General features: G+C 36.3%; 1 protein-coding gene and 1 long non-coding RNA gene across 37 annotated transcripts in view; both read left to right on the top strand.

Annotated features, from left to right (window-relative positions):
• Nucleotides 1-21,475, top strand: part of LOC107998112 (phosphatase and actin regulator 4) — a 314,594-nt gene that overhangs the window by 266,195 nt on the left and 26,924 nt on the right. The gene's annotated exons all lie outside the window — the stretch shown is intronic.
• On the top strand, nt 310-21,255 carry LOC133665809 (uncharacterized). The gene is made up of 2 exons (XR_009829181.1): nt 310-18,787; nt 18,858-21,255. It is a non-coding gene; the product is annotated as an uncharacterized LOC133665809 (long non-coding RNA).

The raw sequence follows: 21,475 nt of genomic DNA on the forward strand, positions 1-21,475 counted from the left end.
GTTTGATGCTAACTTCCATGATAAAACGCGGAATACTAGGTCGAATGGAAATAACTCGTTTAAAATTCGCGCCTTATAATCACGCGGTAAATTTTAAAATTTAATCGCGATCGCGATCGAAAGCAATTAACTTTGAATCGTCTACGAAAAATTTTCAACTTTGTATCTGCTTGTATACGCTAGAATTTAGTATGTTTAGAAAAAGAAAATTTTTTCGTCATACATCTTTTACACCTAACGTATATTCTAAATATTAAATAATTTAATTCAAATTGTCGTATTAATCGTGCATAATATTATTTGATACTATCTGATACTATCTGAGAAAAAATTAAAAAAAAAAAAAGAAAAAGCAAATATGAAACAGATAAAAGTCAAAAGGGACATAATTTCGCCGGGAAAATCGATGATGAAACGGTTATATACCGTTCATTTGGTCTTTTTCCCCCGAAATCTCGCGGTCACAAATCGTATTAAATGTTTTGCCGATCGCAGCTGCACCTGTGACTGCCAGCTGTTTCCATCGAACTGATAAAAAGAATCGTCCTTTGCCGCATTAACAAGGTACCCTTCGGAATTGCGGGCCAATCATTCAATTCGTTCGTGATCTCGATTCAAGAAAATTTCGTCAGATATTAAATATTCCACGTGATTATATCTTTACGATTTTATTGATTTCAAAAATATCTAGTTTCTTCCTATTAAAAATAAATCACGATACAAAGGAAAAAATTAAGCTGAAATTAGAAGAAAAATACAAATATCCCAATACAAAACTCGCAGCAAACGTCTCTTAAAATTATTTCTCAAAAATGTTTTCCTCCATTCTCCTCGCAGATTAATTCGTGCTACGATTACTCGTACAAAAATATTTCCATTGCAATTAATCGAACGCGCAGGTAACAAATTAATTAAACTGGCGAATTGAATTCGATATACAAGGACACGTAGGTTGGAAAATAATTTTTAAAGCCCACGCGTGGAGAATTCGTTCTTCAAATAGTAGAGAACGATCGAGTACTGGCGTGTTACACTGCGACGACATTTTCGATCATAAAAGACCGCAATACGTCGAACGTGATATCTCGATTGCAGTTACCTGGAGTAAAATGGCCGTCGGATTAATGGATAATTAAACACGGTGCACGATAACACCGAAAATACGAGGTAATTATTAATTATTAATTGTGAAACTATTGCACGACGGAACTGACCATCTGCGGCTCGAGAACGGACCATTATCTCGATTATTGACTGGAGAGAAACCATTGATTTGACGGTTCTCTGAAATCAGTGTTTCTTCATAAAAATTGTACATCGTGTAAAAAATATTTCTATCGAAACGCAATTTTTTAAAAAATAATGGAGTAAAAATTTCAGTCAAAAAATGAATATTTTTAATATTTTAAAACAATAATAATTATACGATAAAATTATGAACTCGGACAAGGGATGAAAGTTCGTTATCCTCTCTGTACTTTCTTTCGTTCGAGAAAATCGAGCAACTAATAATTGAGCCATCTGATCGAGAAGTGTGTGGAAAGAAAACAGGGGTTGATTCAAGAAATTATGGAATAAATTATACTCGGTGTTTTCGTTATCGCGATATTCAACAAGAAGTTAATTAAATTTCGATTCGATATTAAATTTGAGTTTGGGTTTTTCAAAAGATTGCCAAGTTCGTTCGATGATAAGGCACGGGAGGGGGCGGATCGATCGGGGTGAATATCGCCAAGTATTATATCATTATGGGGAAAGTTTAGACCGGGTTGAAAGTTTCAGTTACTTTGTTACTTTGCAACGAATTATTCGCAAATAAACCGGGACGTTGTAACGATAAATAACGTGGTGTGTACAGCGGTTAATGTCATCGAGTCCCTTTTTCCAAGGAATATATTATACAACGATAACTTAAGGGAAATCTAACTATTAACATAATAAATAGTCGACCATAAACTATGAATTTTCAACTGTGTTGAATCCATTTGGGACTAATGCGAGCGGTAAAAGCGATTATCGGGGGACGATATATTTTGCAATTTTGGCAGCTGTGCACCCGCGTATTTTAGTTACAATTTGAAACTAATTATAATTTTCAATGCTGGGTAGTAGACTTCATCGAAAAGAAAAACGTTCCTTTTTGACGGAATATCAACGCGCCTACGTAATATTCCAACATTTAATTGAATCGTTTAATAAATTTTGTATCAAATTTCAAAAGATTTTTAGTTTCAACGATTAACCAAATCCTAAAAAAAAAAAAAACAAATAAATATTCTCCCCTTTTTTCCAAGATAAATCGAAATATCTGAAGCTCTATCTCGTCTTTAGAAAATTATATACTAACAAACAACTAAAATCAAATCCAATTTATATCTCTTAATAAGGGAAAGAAAATTAGTTCCGCTTTCACTGTTCTCGTTCAAACTTACCAAGATACCAGAAGAAGGAACTTTAATTAACTTTAATCGCATTCTCAATTGCCTTCCAAATTAACGCCTCTTCCAAAGCGTTTAACGCCCCGAATTACAATGAAAAAAAACACCAATCCACAAACTTGTGGGAAAAACCTTTATCCACCTCAGCTTCGAAATCGATTAAGTCAAAGGATAAACCTAAGTCAGCCATCCGTTCCGTGACAGCTCGAACCGTGTGTGACCACATCCTTTTTCCAGAAAAAGAGAAAAAGAAAGAGAGAACGTCTCCAAAATCGCACGATCTGCTCGTAAAACGCGATATAAACGTGTCCTTTCACACGTTGCTCGTAATCCGTGCGTCCCGTGGGAGGCGATCACCGAGAGGAAGGGAAAAAGCCCAGCGGCCATTAATCAGAGCCATTAAGCTCCGAGTAAAGACAAGGAGGAGGCGAGAAGTCTCGATTTGATCGGCCTGGGCGGATGTTTTTCTTTTTACGATCCTAACCGTGCTGCAGATTTTGCGAGAGCTCTCCCGGTATTGACCCAATTCCCCCCGTGTTGCGAGTCCGTTGCTGATCGTGCCACACTCTCTCTTTTAGTTTTATCCACTTTTTCCGTGCCGATCGGGTTTTCCTTGGAATAAAGAAAACAGGAACGTGGATGATGTATCCGTTATGCGATTTCGTTCCCTCTCCTTTCTTTCTTTCTTCCCTTCCTTCTGCTCTCTGCCGTAAATCGAAGTACGTATTTTCGGTTTGATCCTATTCGTCGGATTACACGGGTTACAATCCTTGAGTGAAAGGAGAGTATTCTTCGTTGTTTAAAATCTGTTTTTAGGTTTTTAGACATGTTATTTAACATTTCCATTGATCGAAATTCTGTAAAGTAAGTCTTTCTGACTTTTTCCAAAAAAAAATCAAGATGGTTTCCAATTTCGAGAAAGTTATTCTATTTCAAAGGATCGAAGATTTTTTGCCAAGGCTTGTATTTCTAGCCGCGTTACGTTCGCAATCTTGATAAAATTCGTTTTAAATTATATTTCCAATACCGGTGAGATTAAAGTTGTGACATAGGCGAAAATAAAATTTGAAATTCTGTCCAAAGTATCGAAACAGGTTCTCTCCGTGTAATATTGGCAGTATCGACGTTCACATCAGTCGATTTACGTAGTCTCGTTTCTTCGCGACTTATCAACGAACCTTCTCGACCTAGGAAAATGCCATTCAGCTCGTTTCCCAGCCGAGCTTTTTGAGGTGAACAAGCTGCCAACAAAAGAACAGCGTTCAGCGATCTTAATTGAACCGCGAAGTATGCCATTCGATGGACGTTTCGTAATAGGTTCTCCTTATGAAATTCATAAATGCAGTGTCGTTCCCTCGTGAAAGTGGAACGTTATCCAACGTTATCCATCGTTATTGTTCAACGAGCCGATACAATGCTTAAAATTTAAACGAAAAGAAAGAAATAGAAACAGAAAGAATGATGAAAGGGGAGGAGGAGAAGAAGAAGAAGAAAAAAGATGAAATGAAATTTTCGTGAAAACGTTATAACGTCTACTTATGAAAGTACGAAGATATAATTTAATTCGATCGATCAAGATTATCTTAATCTATTGATCTCTGAACAAGATTCTGTCTACTCTTATTATGACTGCTCTCTTTATATTCTTTGATTTATTATTACATATCTCCTTCATTTATCATTATAAAAGTTTCGTTATTTGTTAGAATTTGTGAGAACGTAATATCGCGATTGGTTCTGAAGATACATCCAAAGATGAACTATAAATGGATACCTTATGGATGGCAAGACTTGACAATTTGGAAGCTGATTTATGAGCTTACCCAACTCGCTCTACCGCTGAAGGGAATTTTATTACTGTCGAGGACTCGACGACACACTAACATCCCCTAACACGATCCATTTCTCATCCCCTGTAACAATCTAACCGAAACGTCACTTTCTCTCCCAAACTCGCAACGACGAGAAATACAGCCATCCAAATTAAACGTTTCTCGCATCTCTCTCAAACAATGATCCAATCGTTATATCTCGAGTATTACCGATTAAATTAAAGTTAAAAGAAATTTAAAAACTCAAAAGAAATTAACACTCGAATTAACGTCGAACCAACTCTTGTCACGCGTTGCAATTTTTCATCGATGCCTCTCGAATCGAGGGCGATTTAAAGACCAATCGAAGGAAAATGCGCAATGCAGTCGCGACTACCAACAAGCGACCAATCCAATTGTTTACCGGATAGAAATAATCTATCTAGAAATCTATTTCTTCTTCCTGGTGGCCATCTATCCGCAAACAATGGATATCCTGCCGCGTAATTTCACGGTGTCCCGATTTTCGAACGGGACAGAAATCATACCCGTGGCTTGATCGTGGTAATGCTGGCTAACGCAAGGTTGCGAACAAATTGCATTTTACCACCTCGTCCCTCCACTCCTTCATCGAGAATCGTCGATGAATGATTTCTCTCGTCTCGCGTTTAATCGCGCTGAAGTTTGCGCTCGCTAAAAAAGTAATTTTTGCTCGATAATATAGATCGAATTATGAAGATTATCGTTTTAAAAAGATTTTGAGAATTTTTGTTTTTTCGAAGAATATTGTTGTTGTTTTTATCATTTAAATTCTTTGAGAAACAGAATTTTCATTACGATTATATCTTTGAAAAATATTGATTCGGAGTATGGTATTTTATTTGAGATTTTTAAAATTATTTTTCGGAGATATTAATTATTAAGATTAATTAGACGTACGAGATGTAACACGTTCGTGTAATTATTCGATTCGAACTCGAGTTGGTCTCTTGCATCGTTCAAAACATAAGGATTCCACGCATAATTAACACGTAAAGTGCACGTCAAGCTCCGTGGACAAAGATAAATTCTATTTAATTTAACGTCGGATTTCAAGGAAACAGCATCACGGGATTTAAACAAAGTTAAATGCACCGTTTCTGTTTCTCTGATTTAACGAACGGTAGCCAACCCTCTAATTTCGAATGCGCGATTTCTCTCTGACAACTTTTTTTTTCTCGTCAATTTCGCTTTATCGCGTTAGACTCCGGATTAAGAAACATTATACCTTTTAACGAACGTTTCGCGGTTAAAGATACCAATTTATGAAGTGCATCCGTGCAATGATATTCATCTATTCGTTGATTCGACATCGTTGTTAAACCTCATTGTTAATCCTCATTAGTCTGATCGATTTATGCACGTGAACCAAACTCAATTTCTCGATATTCATCCGATTGCACGCACGATGCAACGATTACGTTACATTTTTATATACGTAACTATTATCTTGTAAATTTCTTAATATTTCAGAATTGTTTTATCGATGCAATGCTTGTACTTTTATAATAATTTTCTATCACTTTTCAATCTTTAACGCCGAGTGTGTTACAAGTAACATAAAATGATAAATATCTCATGTTCCATTTCCTTCCCTCTCTCCTTCAAAAAAGCCAAGAAAATCAAAATGTAAATTTTTCGATATTTCAGAATTCTTTTATCGATGCATCAATTCTTTTATACTTTTATAATAATTTTCTATCACTTTTCAATCTTTAACGCCGCACAACACGCGACGAGTGTCTTACAAGTAACATAAAATTCATACATTTCCTGATAAAGAAATAAACAACTCCCAAATAAATATCTCATGTTCCATCTCTTTCCTCCCCTCCAAGAAAGCCAAGAAATCAAAATGTAAATTTCTCAATATTTCAGAATTCTTTTATCGATGCATCAATGCTTGTACTCTTATAATAATTTTCTATCACTTTTCAATCTTTAACGCCGCACAACACGCTACGAGTGTCTTACAAGTAACATAAAATTCATACATTTCCTGATAAAGAAATAAACAACTCCCTCATAAATATCTCATGTTCCATCCCTTTCCCCTCCAAGAAATCCAAGAAATCCAAATCAAAATACCTGATTTGACAATATGGCACGCCCAGTGTACGCTCATCCCTCTTGCTCGTCACTGATATCGAACCGTCGAGACGCTCGAAACGAGGTAGGATAATTAATTAGAACGAACGACGGCAGGGGGGAGTAAAATTCGCCTCTGAAAGATTAGGTGGCGGGGGTGCAGGCCACGTTACGCTCCCTGGCTGGCCGGGTTACTCGCCGCTTTCTCACCCCCTTCCGCGGAAAAGGAAGCGCGCGGATCGATGCCAGGAGGAGGGAAACGCGCCGGTGTCGACGACCTCTCTCTCCGCCCCCTCTCTCACGCACACACAACCCCTCGTGGAAATAGCACGTAGAAATCGCGCTGAGGAGGGTGGGTGGTGTACACCGATCCCGGTGAATCGTAACCGTGTCGTTCGCAACGTCGTTGTTTTGCCGTCGTCGTGGTTTTTGTCGAGATTCGCCCCTGAAGGGTTCGTCGGCCCTCCGACAAAGCCGAGTTTTTCTTCCTTTGAGCCGGGGAGTTCGACGAGGAAAGGGAGGAAGGGTTTTGCAGCAGCCTGGCCGGTAATTGGACCCGGGGTTGTTTTGTCGGTTTCAGCGTGTGTGTGTGTGTGGGACACGCGAGCTTCTTCTCGCAGCAGAGAGTAATTTCGGCTGGATTCGGATTTGTCGAGTTGATCCAGGGGGGATTTGGAATCGAGGAGATGCGTTCGATTCGTTTATTCGTGACGAGGAGCAACGAGGTGAACGAATTTAATCTTGCGATGGATTGTCGTGATCTTGAAGATCGATCGAGGTAATTGAAAGAATTATTATTAAATTTGGGGATTCGAAAGAAGTTTTGTTGTTTGAGAGTATTTGAGAATAAAGAAATAAATTCATTGAAATATTTTATTAATTGGAGATAACGAAATCTGGCCTTAATAAATCGCTCGCCTTTCGAAAAAGGGTTGAAATAGATTCTGATGATATAAAAATTTGAAGATGGCAGAAATGCAGAAGATTTCAAATTCAAAGAAGATTATAAAATTTTAAAATATATTTAAAAGATTACGAATCTGGAAGTAATAAAATTTAGCAGAGTGAAGGAATGATTAATTCGAGAAGAACTGTGGACGTTTAAGTTAAAATTTTCATCGGTAGTATCGGTTTTATGACAATGTGAAAGAGATTTCAGTGGAACGCTGGTGACGCTGGAATAGGGTTAACTATTTATATCAATAAAAGCCGGTGGTAAAATGGAAAGGCTTACAGTTTAACTCGAACCCTTTGTTTCGTTGACGAGTGATAAAATAGATCTCGTAGGCGGGTAGCTTGCACAGCTATTAAAAGATTCGAGTCGGTGGTTCGATTTATTGGCTCGCGAACCATATAGTTTCCAAGGGTGAACTGCGGATTTTCTGTTTTCCTCTTCACGTCGGTGGAAAAAGATTTATCCCGAATGCAAATTTTTTTTTTATTTTCATTTTCAACTTATAATCTTCCGTTCGTTGTTGCAATTCGACTCACGTTTATTATCGTTGAGATTTTTTCGATGCAGCATCGAGAACAGCAAGAATTTTACTTTACTAAGATTAACTTTGACACACATTTCCATACTCATTAAATTCAATTTATATTATACAATCTTTCGTCCAAATATATCAAATAACTATATCTAATTCACAAAACAAAAGTATAATTTACAATTTATTCAATACTCAATTAAAATTAAAATTATATCAAAATTACAATCAAAATTTTTATCTCTCGTTTGTTGGATTCGTCGTTCAAAAAAAGAAATTCTTACTAATTCTTAATTAACGATTCTTCAAAATTCCAAAGTCGTTGGAACGAGATAATGAAGCAACGTCGCGGAACAAGCGCAATTTCGTTAATTGCTGAAACGGTGGATCAGAATTTCGAGGTGAATCGTTGGGAATGTTTCGCCTCGTCTGGAGATGGGAGGAGAAATGGAGGTGTCTGATTTAATCACGGCTCGGTGGAAGCCGCATCGCGACACGTCTGACCTCAGACCGACATGCACCACTGTCGAGTCAAACGGCGATATATGTATATATGTATATACATTCGCGAAGATTCGAAAACCGATAGAAATTGCGGACGATTAGCCGAGGGCAGTTCCGTGTTTTCGTTTCGAGCGTTAATTGGTGGGGAATTCGCGCCAGATGTTGGCTGGAAAAATGCTAATATTTAAACCGGCAATTAGCGCGCTAATTAAGGTGGGCTGGTTTTTGTTATCGCTTGCTTTTCTTCGTCTGGAAATCGAGGAGAATGGAATATAATATTTCGGAATATAAGATTTTCCGCTTGAAGAGAGATCAAAATTAAAAAAAAAATAAATCGTAGATTTTTTGAAAGCACCTTGGATTATTTATCTCGTTTTATTCGTAATATTTTCATGTAAGATATTTTTCGTAGCAAGGATTATAGTTGTGAGTAACGTTGGATGCAATTCAACCGCGAGATATAACCGTAATTGAATCGATAATCGATAACGAGAAGCGTATAAGAAGCTGGGTGATGGCTGTGCCGTCATGAAACTTGCAGCCAAGAAAAGATGTTTGTAATTACACGTCGGAAACCGTTTCTTTCCCATTTCTATTTCATATCGAACTACTTTTCGATAACTTAAATTTCTTCCGTTTTTTACGTAACTTGAAAATTTTGAAAATTGAAGAAATTTAATGATTTCAAAATATCGATTTATTGGTTCCTTCCTTAATTTTAAAAAGATGAAAAATCATCAGGCAGAAGATTCGTCAGTAGCCAAATTGTAATTCACGTATCGTGCCGAAGTCAATTTTGCCATTTCCAAATTACAACGTGGTTATCGCCTCTTTCCACGGTATTGGCGAGTAATTCAAGCCACGTCCCTGCGTGTTCGACTTGCTCATCGATATCTCGGAACGTGTAACGAGTCCTTATTACGTAAAACCGATCAAAGTGCAAACAAGATGCGGCCCACTGCGTGCAAACCTATAACGTGAACCCGTTGGAACGATATCGAAATGTTAACGTTGCAATTGCATTAAACGCGTCACGCGATAATTCCATTCGTGCTCCATCGATCATGCTGATACCACATTTTTGCGAGGTTTCGTTCGATCTAAATGATTCGTCGAATCGATGTTGTGCGTCACTCTTTGCTGAAACAAACGGATTAAGACGAATCTGAAAGAATCATCTGATTATGCTTCTATTTCATTTGTAAAAGAAAAGCTTATTTTTTCTTTTTTGGCTTCTTTCTTCGCGCGTGAAATGAATTTTGATTTTCCATGATTGTTACGTGATAACCGAAGAATTAGAAAGAGTATCGAATGGTGAGCTCTCCAAGCTTGGAACGGAGACAATATTTATTTATGATTGATTTTTTTTTAGAATTCGTGAATAGATTCCTAAGCTCGTATTACGTACAATCTTACGAATAGCTGGGTTTTCTTACTTAAAATTAAATCGTGATCGGATCGCTGCATCTTATCGTGATTATTGGCAGTAGGAATATTATTTTCAAGGGATAGAATTTGATAAGCTCGAACGAAGATGAGTTTGAGATTTTTCGTTATTGAAAACGAACTTTTATTTATAAAGAAATTGAGAGAGAAGGAAAGCAAGTGAAGAAGACAGAGATGAAAAATAGGAACAATAGACAGTGAATGTGAAAAAGTTATGTTAACAGGAAGATATTTCATTCTGATACTTACCCTGACGAATCGAAGTTGCTTTTATAAAATATCAAAACAACAATATAGAGTTCAATATTCAACAATTATATTTTCTTTCTTTATATACGTAAAGATACGTGAAAAAATTAAAATATAAAAGGTTTCATACTTGCGTTAATTTGTGCGTGAAATCATTTCGAGTTGGCTGTAAGAAATTTACCGAGCATAGGAAAAAATCGTCTCGAGTTTGTCGGTTCAACCGAGCGAAAAAATGGCTTCGAGCGTTAATAGGTTAATAAACATGGAACAAACTTTAAGTAGAAATGGCTCGTCTGTGGTCAGACCAGATCTTAGGCATTAACTCGTTACTCGAAAGAGTAACTAAAATTAAAGTAATTTCGAATAAAGTTAGCTTAAGCAATTACTTATATTAAAATGTTTAAATAATAATTTGTTCGTAATTGTTACAACCGATCCGCTTTTCATATAACCTTTAGCGTTATTTGCAATTATTATTACGGTTTATAAATTATTAAAGTAACTTATGGAAATAACTATATTCGTAACTTCGACTGTAATAAATTTTCCCCATCACTGGGTCAGACATATTCCTTTAAATAAAAAAGTGAGTTGTCTAATCTTAGACATCAGACATTCCTTTAAATAAAAATGAATCGTGGTCAGACACGTTCAACTATCTCTTCCAAATCAAATTTTTATCACTACTCTGCTTCCATGCTTCAAAAAATTACCTCGTCCATAAATTTTCAAAATCTTCTCGCATACAACTTCGATTCCGATAAAGATCCTCATTAATTCGATCGGTCCTCGGTAATTTCAAAGTTCGAAACGAGAATCCCTTCCCTTATCTCCTCTAAAACTAAAAGAAACGTTTCGAGAAAAAAAGAAGAAAGAAAGAAAAAGAAAAGGGTCACAAATTTTTATCGATCCATTCTTATTCCCGGGTGTTTAACGGCACGTTACACCTCTCTCTCTGTGTCTCCTCTTGCGCCTCGAAGATTACTCGCCACTTACGGCTTCCTCGAGCGCGTCGTATCAGCGGAACCAAGATGAAAGCTTGGAATCATCCCGCGAGGTTATCTCGCCATCCTTGATTATTCTTCGATGCTCTTCTCCACCGATGTTTCCCGCCCTTTCCCACTCCTTATCCTCCCTTTTCTACTTCAACTTTCTGCTCCAAGCGATCAACCCTGATGCGATTCCAGGCAAATGATCCGTGCTTGGAGGATTTTCCTCTCCCCGATCCGCTTGATTGATTATGCTTTCGCGTACGATTTTCTACGTTTTATTGCGTCTCGAAGTGACGATATAGTGAAAAGATGTTGAGGTAATGATAGATCGAATTAATTTTTTTGAATATATATATAACAAGATATATAAATTATAGGGGAGAGGTATATAAGGTATATATTTTTTGAAAATGATTCAAACGTTATTCTTTATTCTTCAAATTTTAACTGTTAGTAATAAGTAACTGTTTCAATGATTTGATATCGAGTCAATTGGAAATTTAAAGAGATTTTTAAACTGTGCAAGTCGTTTTTAAAGAATGTGTGTGATGTCAATTATTGCTAATTGACTCTCCATATAGCGTTTTTTATCATTTCATCGGTAAAAAGGTATAGAGAAATATCTAATGAATTTTAATTTTAAAAGTGCGATATTTTTAGAATTAAATGAAATTGTGAGATAATAATATATCATTTTTCATTACGAAGAAAATCACTTTTGATATGTGATGAATGAAAATATTATTCAAGTTTTCCACGTTGATAAAAAATCGGTCAAAACGATAAGTTAAAATCAGTTTGCTTCGTTACATTGTTGTTTAAATTTCATAATTGAATTATAATATTATACTAAATTCGCAGAAAGAAAATGTATATAGTGAAGAGATATTTATCTTCAAGTTTGATCTAGAAATTTACTCTGAACTTTAAACTGCTGAATTCATTACGACGTTGAGTTCTTCCGAGTAAGCTGTCATTCGTGTTTTATGTTTGGATTATTGTGCGAGTTAATCGAGTGAGAAATTCTAACGAAAGTTCCATCGAACTTTCAATTCAATGTATTTATCAATTCGGACCATTGTACTTCCCTCGTTACATTTGCATTTTATTGCATCGATTCGTGTAATTTTCGAGGCATTAAGTTATAATCAATTTTTCACGAATAACTCTTGTTGCAAAATGTTTCTATGCATTTGGAACAACGAATCGATATTCGATTTTAAAAAATTCATCGTACTGAACGTTTTTTTGAAAGTGTATTTATGTGAAATTTTAAGATAAAAGCGTTATACTTTTATTCTTCTTTTTTCTTCCGAAAATTTTTATGAATTTTTTTTAGAATCATTTTAACTTACTTAAAAAGTAGAATATCGATTACTTTCTAAAATGGAATATTATTATTCTTCAATCTCTAAAAACATTAACCTTGAAAATTTGAAAGTTTTCTTCGAAGAAAATAACGTTGCAAAATTTCTTTCCATCTCCACTCTTTTCCTCCACTATGCGAGAAATCTACTGCTCCCACTTTCGTTTTCTTTTTCCTTCAAAAATTTTCATAAATTTCTCACCCCCTTCTCACTTCAACTGTTAATCGTCTCTGGATTACGATAAAATTCCATCGTTCTTCCTCGCTTGAAAATTTTCTTCGTGAAAAAGTCTTACAAAAATCCCTTTCCATCCATGTTTATCATTCTCCTCTCCCCCTCCCGCCACACACAAGAAATCTGCAAATGGTCCATCGATTTTCGATGATGCACGACAACGTCGCGCGCGTACAATGAAAGATGTATCGGAGAACGGGCGAGCACCGTCCTCATAAATCGGCGGGAATCGAACGAAAAACACGTTTCTCCATCCATCCGGCCGAGCTGGCGCACATCTCGTGATGTTATTTCGCTTTCGTAAATGGATCCGTAATGAATCTCGAGGGCGCCTTCTTCTTCCTTCGCTACGGTAAAAAAATACACGATATTATATTTTCTCTCGACCCCGGAAACCGCTATTAACCGATTCCATTGTTTCCTGGTTCGTTCTCGAAAGAAGAATGTTTAGAATCATGCTAGTGGATCGCGAGAAAATGGATCATGGATGAGTTTCCAGAGACAGAGAAAGAGAGAGATTTCGTTTCCTCCAACAACTTTTAGTTATTGTTTAATTATGGCAGAAACAAATTTGGCAGAAACAATCGTAGAAAAATCGGTCGTGAAATATAAATTTCATCAGCTGGAGATCGAGCGATGAATGATGAGGTTATTGCTTGATTCTTTTTTTTTTTATTCGTTATATTTTGGAGGAGAAAAAAATCGAGGTTGGAATCGTTCGGAAATTAATGAATTAATATCGCGATCGATACGTTTCAATATGAATTAAATATCCCTTAATTGTTTCGATGAAATAATTATTGGCCGATCAACAATAATATTATTCGTTATATTAAAACGTTATAATTTGAACGCTTTATAATAAATTCATGATTGCTGAAAAGGACACGGGCGACGTGTTAATTTTATACGTTATGAATTCTACGTTTTATAAGTTAAAAAAGACACACGCACATACACACGCGCAAGAAAGAGACAGAGAAGAATACATCTCTACCACTACTATTGTCAAACATTTCTTCTCAATTTCTCTCACGTTTAATACGCCATTTAATCCCAGGAGGACTTAATGAAATAACAAGGCTCGATTTCCAATCTACCCCTTCGCCTAAAGAATTGAATTTCGTCCAGCAATTTCGCTCAAGCACAAGTATATATACCTTGTTTATAACAAAAGGTGGAATGTCATCACGGACAGATAAGATCGGGCGGAAGAGATCCTGAATAGAGGTCCCCGTTTCGGTTCCCTGAACGCAATTATCCCGTCGAGTTGTCGAGAGTTTTTTTTTTTTTCGAGTGGACCGCCCGATAAACGGCCCCCGAAGTTGCAAGTTGCAACGTTGGAGCCATCATTGGAGGGTGGAGGGGGAAGAGAAAGGGGCGAGATGGTGGAAGCACCCTCGAAACTCGAGCGAACCGTAAACAATGCTACTCTCAGATAACGTTTCCCTTTATTGCACGCGGTCCAACGACGTGAACCTGCAGTTTAGCATTATCGTTCCTGATGAAACTCTCTCTCTCTCTCTCTCTTTCTCTCTTTCGCTTTCTCCTTCTCTCTTCTTCCTCGTCGACGATCGATAAACACGCGCTCGAACCGTCGCCGTGTTTTCGTGCGGAGAACACGTTTTTCGTGATTCTCTTCCTTTGAAACGGCGAGACGGATGTGATTTTCTTCGTGGAAATTGGAATTTTGTGGAATGCAGTGATCTATATGAGAGAGAGGGGGGTGGTTTTGTTAACGATTTGGAATTAATTTTGACGAGTTATGGAACAAGATTTTCTGAAGATTTTGTTAATTTGGCGATTAGATTAAATTAATTTTCCAACTTTGAGAAGAATAGAATGATAGAAATGAATAAGATAAGTGTGAAAATTTTGTGAAGTTAGGATTCAATGAGAAAAGAATGGATGTAAATTTTGTAGAAATGGGAATTTTGGTTTATGGGGTGATTTTATTTCAAATGTGAAATTTTAAAAAAAAAAAGGAATGAAACGAATGAGAATTTTATCTAGATGCTTTAAAGGCGAAGTATAAAAGAAAACTCGAAGAAGTAAAATATTTTACGCTTAAAGATAGCTTGTTCTACTTTTATATAAAAGTAATTTCCTGTCTCACATTCTTCCAGTTCACCGATAATACAATCTTTCTTGATGTACTGAAACACATCTTTACGCATCACTTTTCTTCAATTACGTCAGCTGTGTTGCGCCATCATTTTAACTTTATCCAAGAAAAGGAGACAAAGCTGACGTGATCTGCTAGGTCGTGTCATTCTGTTCTAGAAAAATTAAATGAAAATTCTCAAAAAAATGCAACGAAAAATCTCTCGTTTTCTCGAGAAAATTAAAAATTTTTAATTACCAACAATGAAATAATACACATTTTTCGCAATATTCGCAATATTTAAATATTCGATAATTTTTTAATTATCAGAATATAAAAGATATTTCATATATTAAAAAATTACAAGATTAATCAAATAAGTGGAATTGGGTAAAAATAGAATAAAAATATGTTCAAGCATAATCTTTAGGATAAAGTATTAATTCCTTCTTATTAATTATCATACACGTTCTTTTTAACTCGTTTCAACTTTACTTGCTTCGTTTTAAAATCCGTTCTTAAGAACAAGTGGAGTAAATATTAAAAGTGATGGAGTAGAACTAAGTAGATATATCAATTTCTCGCATATTTAACCTCCTCGAAATCCTCGAAACTTTTTTAAACTTCGACGAGATCAAAAAACAGTTTGCGAGATACACCATAATACAGAACCTGTATAAAACAAAATAATACATCATTATTAAAATTTCCAATTGACCGAAACTCTCACTAACTTTCTCCAAATTAAAATCTTTACAGAATATCTGACACATGATCGATCAATTTTCAAAATTCGACCAGAGAAATATCTAAATTCGTATTCCATCCATAAAATTTCCAATTCACCGAAAACTCTCAATAACTTTCTCCAAATTAAAATCTTTATAGAGTGTCTGACGTGTACACCGAATAGATCAATTTTCACTTACATATTATATCAAAATTCTAGCAGAAAAATACCAACCGTTTCCAAACGCTACAAATTCATATTCCACGATCCTTAAAATATCATTTTTCCATCCACCGCAGATCCTCTCCAGATCCGTGCCACGAACGAATTTCAAACTCTCCCCCTCTTTTTTCTTTTTTTTTTTTTTTTTGAAAACAGGACGCTTAATACGTTGCACGTTTCGAGGAACACGGTCCACGCCGGGGACGATGAAATATTAAGGGGAATTTTCGCGTTGCGAAGACGCGTGCGAAATTATTTATAGAAATTCGCGGCCGCGAGAGTTTCCGCGTCGTATCCATAATTTCCACGCCCGGTTTTACTCCCCGTGTTTTTCCTCTCCTCTGTCGTCGCTAGGAATAATTCACGGGACAGGAGTCGGTGTGTATTTGTGCGTTGTAAACAGTGTTAAACGACCTCGCTTATTATTACGCCGTTTCCTTCCGCCTATTGTACCCGTCGTGTAATCCGCCGCGACAGACACGGTTTCCCTCGCAGAGGAGAAGAGGGATAGAGTCGCGGTAAACATGTTCGTTCATATCGATTCGACGACTCTACGTGGACGGAGAGGAAACGAACGAACGTCGTGTACGATACGTTACGTGCCTCTTCTACCAAGGAGTTTTTAAAACGTTACTTTGTGAAACGAGTGCTCTTTTGTGATTTGTGTAGCAGTGTTTCTTTCTCTTTCTCTCCCTCGTTGCAGGTTGAAGATGGTTCGAAAATTTTTCCCACTTATGTTACGGATTCACCATTTAGACGAGCGGAAGTAGAGTAATTTGGTGAAATGGTATTCTTGATTGGGACGATGGAATGAATAAATCGTCGAAAGTGGACTGGTTTATTTCGTTTTCACGCTTGACTGAATAGAATTTAATATTGTAATCGTATACACGATGCTCTTAATTTTGTTATACAGATAAAGTTATTGGATAAGCAGTGAATTGAGAATGAAATAAATTATGGAAAAGTGGATGTATTTTATGGAGATTGTCCGATTTATATTGTTAATTTTTTTCATTTGCATCTTTAATGAAGTATAAAATGGACTGCCTCGTATCGATTATTTATCTCCCCCAATCAACTTTATCATTTCCACTTTATCATTTGATAACATTTTCAATTTTATTCGTAATAAAGACTAATTAAATAAAATAAAAATCATATATTGAGAAATAAATTACGATGGATGATCTGTGCTCTCTACCGTCCCGCTTTCGCTCCAATAATGAATCGCACATTTCATGCTAAACTGATGTTTTATCTCTGACAAGATTGTCGATAAATTTATTGTATAAAGTAAATTGAATTGAGAAATAAATCAGCGATTAGAGGTAAGTCTTTAATCTGGCATTTGCTATCAATTCTCTATCTTTGTCAACGAAACGATCGCTTTGGTATATTAAAAAATATATAAAATAAGTGTAAATCGATCGCAAAATTGTTCGTTAATAATAAAATTTGCAATTATCTCAACCGTATTCGCGTAATTTTCGTAGAGCGAAGAGGATGCCTGCTCGATGACTTATCGATGATTCGCACGGATTCCTGCACTTGGCATAGAAAACGCAGATGGAATTTCGAGCGACAACTGCATGAGTCAAAGTTGGCTCGATTTAAAGTCGAGCAAGAAAGTTGTCGCGCCCGTTTTGCCACGGTTCGTGAATTATTTTGGTCGTGGCTCTCCTCAGTGCAGGACAGATTTACATGTAATTGGCAGTGGGTAAATCGCTCGTGTCGTTCTGATTCCAATCTCGTTTCTTCGAGACATTGAACTCGAATCGATAAATCTTTCCCTGTTTTCGAGGCAACTGTTTACATAACAAGCAGTAAAATTCGGGTAAAATTATCGAGAGATATTAAAAAAAAAAGAAAAATGTTATAAAAGAAGGGAATCGAAAATATTCGAGATTAATAGAATTGTTCAAATGAATAAAAAAAGAAATTTGTTTTAATTAAAAGTTATACGAAGTAATAAAAAATTTTCAACGTAAAAGAAAAATATTTATTTTGATTGAAAATATAAAGTAATTAAACAACGAATAATAATTTGAGTGGAATATTTAAATTTAAGAGGAAACAAATTAACAGCGATAAAACTTGGAGGAATAAAGCTTCGAAATGTTTTAACTTCTAAGAATGCTTCCTTGAAAATTGTTCTATCGCATTGTCAAACAACACGAAGATTTTATTTTGAACGATGATGATGTCAAATACGACTCAATGTTGGGAAGATGTTACGAAACTTGAATATGATAAGTATAAAGAAAATATCGAACCCGTTATAAACGTTACTATTATAATATTTGTTATTTATCATCGCTTGTTTATTTATTTTATATATTTCAACTACGATTACTTACGTAAGTCTAAGTGACGCAACATCGTACATGGACCTATGCATAAAAATAAAATTAAATATATACTCTCTTACTCTTCGACTACTCACAAACTCCGCTTTTATCTAAACAAAAATCCTTTACGAATAAATAAAATTTAATAAACAACGTCAACATTTATATATTCCGTCGTTTAAACGATTACATCAAAATTACTATCGAAAGATGTAATTCGATATATGGGGAGGAAAATTTTTTTCTTTCTTCCAACTTTCACTTCGAATTTGTTCCAAAAATTAACAGACATCGAAGGTGCGTTTCGCTGTGAGAAAATTTCTCGATTGTCTCTCACAACAGTGAGGAATCTGGGGTAACGAGGCACGCTCGTCAAGAAGGTCGCGCGCGTTTCGTCGCGCAATCCGCTCGACGTTTCTGATCTATTTCGAGCCGTAGGTAGGTTTCTAGTTACTAACAGTCTCTCTCGGGCGTGCAGACTATGCGGAACGACGCTCGATCACGTGCGAAAAAATCGTTTGGTTCGTGATCGTTTGCAAATTTTATCTTCATCCTTATCGGATTCGAGTTTCGAACGGCAATAATTGTAATCCGTGATTACGGATTAAAATCCCTCCGGGCTTTCAGCATACATTTTATCACGTGCTAAAAGCGAAAGATAATAGAATCTCAAATTTGCGCGAGACTGAATATAGTTTAAAGTTGGAAGTAGATCTTCTAAAGGGGTGAGTTTTAAATTTGTATCGACAATACGATCCAATTTCTATTTGCTGAAAGTAGTGGTTGTTGCTGCAGGAGGTATCAAACCGCTGTTTAAGTCATCTTCTATCCTCCATACTCTAATTAAATCAACTGTCAGAAATTTCTTCGAAAAAAAAGAAAGAAAGAAAAAACGAAAATCCTACAAGGAATATTCTTCGATCGCCACACACGTTCTGTTCGACGCCACAGCTTGCTTAGAAAGAAGAAAAGAAAAGAAAAAATCCAAAACATTTCTCTTTCCAAGAAATCGAAAAGCAAGATAATCCTCTAAAACCAGAAAATCCAAATATTCTTCCGCATAGCATCAACAACGCCCCTCTGCCTCCTCCTCGTCACATCCGCCGACCTTCGTCCCACGCTGATTCGTTACAACACGTCGGTGTTGACGTTATTAGCGACGTCAGTCGAGCAAGATCTTCCCTTTCGAAGTTCCACTGGCCTGGCGCCAAAAGGAAACTTCGCGAGAAAAATCCCGAAGAGGGATGGAAGAGGGATTGGAGGGGGTCGATGAAAATCTGGTTTCCACGCGGTGATCCGTCAATGTTTCGGATGATTTCATCCTCTACGATTCACGCGCGCGTAGCTTTCGCTCGCAGCCTTTAATTACGCAGCCCATCGAGTTCGACCCGCCCACGCTGTTTCCGCCAGATGCACGCGATTTCCGGGGCGAATAATCGCCGATATTGATGACGTACGATATTGCGCGATAATCGCTGTTCTCTTCTCTCTCTCTCTCTCATATTTCTTTAGAAGCTTTAGGCGTGGAATTTATGCTAAAAAATTGGAAATTTTTAAAAGGAGATTCTATTTTGCGGATTTTTGTGGAAGTTCGAGAGATGGCGTAGAGAGTTGACGAGAATCGTGTTTTATCGACGTTTTTTTTTTAATCAGATTTATTAAGAAAGGATGAGTAGTTTCGGAGAACAATGAATTTGTGATTTTAACGGGGAACATTGGTCAGGAAAATTAGGCATCGTGGATTAATTATTATTTAATTAATTTAAAAGTACGATTTATTCGAGAAGATTGTTTTATTTCTCGATATATCGAGCTTATAAAAGGAGAAAATGAAGGGAGATTAGGGATGATTTAGTCGATAATTTAGACAATCCATTTATCGCATTAATTTCGAGTATAAAAGTGTTGGAATAATAAAGAAGGAAATTGCTTTCGATCGATAATATTAATTTTACTCGCGATCTGCATTTCACTTTGCATCTGATCCGAAAAAAATTCCTTCACCTGTTTTTTTAAAATACTATTTTCGAAATTATTCGTCATTAATTTCGCCTTGCCGTTTTGTTTATCTTCAGTGCGAATACCGATGCACTGGATTATACTTAATACAATATTGACGTGGTAAATTAATAAATATTGATGCATCATGCTGCGGTGTATCAATTAGATAATAATAATTACACGGAAGGATTAATTCATTAGAAAACAGGCTGCTGGTTAATTAATCTCTTTGCGAGAAATAATCGTCAAACGTTTATTCATTATTCGTTACCTACGATTTCAAATAAATTTGAAGCGAACGAAATTGGAGATCGATTTCATTGACGATGAAATTTCGTTCATCCCGGATTCGAGTTAAGGTGATTAAGTAAATTGATTAGAACGTTTCTCTAAACATTTACCCTACGTTAATTAAATTTAAAACTATTAAACTATTATATATATATTTTTCATTATATTATTTCCAGTACCAGCTAATAATCTCCTAACAAAAATTATAAATTAACGTAAAAATTTTCTCTCGTTGATTTTTTAAACTTGATTTTTATAAACGAAAACGAACAAGAAAGAAAGAGAAATGGACGCATTTTTGGAGATAAGAGGTCCAATTCGCATAAACGTCTCCTCCCCAACGCTTCTCTCGCCATCCATAAATGCTCGTTACGATCCATCACGAGGTAAAATCGTGGTTTAAGCGCGGATCCTAAACGCGCGAGCTTATTATCACGGATGTATACAGAGGGGAAGGGGAGAGGGCAAGGGTGGAGGAGGATTTCGCAATTTCGTGGCGCAAGCTCGCGGCAATATTTCCCGAGTTGGCCGAACGTGACCCGTGGGGGACGGAGGTGAAACGGAGCAACGAACGAAATAATGAAGAGAAACGGCGCCAGGAAGTGAGATCGCCCACCGAGTTTCCACGATTTAATACCGACCTGTCTCCACCACCTTCTTCTTTCGTTCGATAAAAAAAAAGGACTCGTTTCCATGGTCAGAAATATGGAGAGAACGGCACGCTGCGATTTTTAATTTAATCTTGATTCCATTCCCCAACGCAGTCCTCGATGATAGATTCAACGATGACAAAGTGCGCTTTTTATTTTTGTAATTCGAATAATTAAAGCATTCCGTAGAGGTGTATTTTTGAGTAAAATCGAACTAGAAATAAATATATTTGTGCAATCCTCTTGTGTAATGTTTGGATCACTTTCTTTTCTCGATTCATAAAAAATACGAATTATTCTTCTTCTTCTCATAATTCTACAACATTTTCAGCGTTTTACCGTTGGCTTTCAAAAAATACGAAAGTCCTGCTATAATCCTCGGAGTATATAGAACCTTGAAATAAAATAAAAAAGAGAAAGAGAGAAAGATAATATGAATTCTCTGAGTGAAGATCGAAGTGCGAAGATATG

The sequence above is a fragment of the Apis cerana genome, linkage group LG3 (genome assembly GCF_029169275.1).
Source record: "Apis cerana isolate GH-2021 linkage group LG3, AcerK_1.0, whole genome shotgun sequence".
Lineage (NCBI taxonomy): Eukaryota > Metazoa > Arthropoda > Insecta > Hymenoptera > Apidae > Apis > Apis cerana.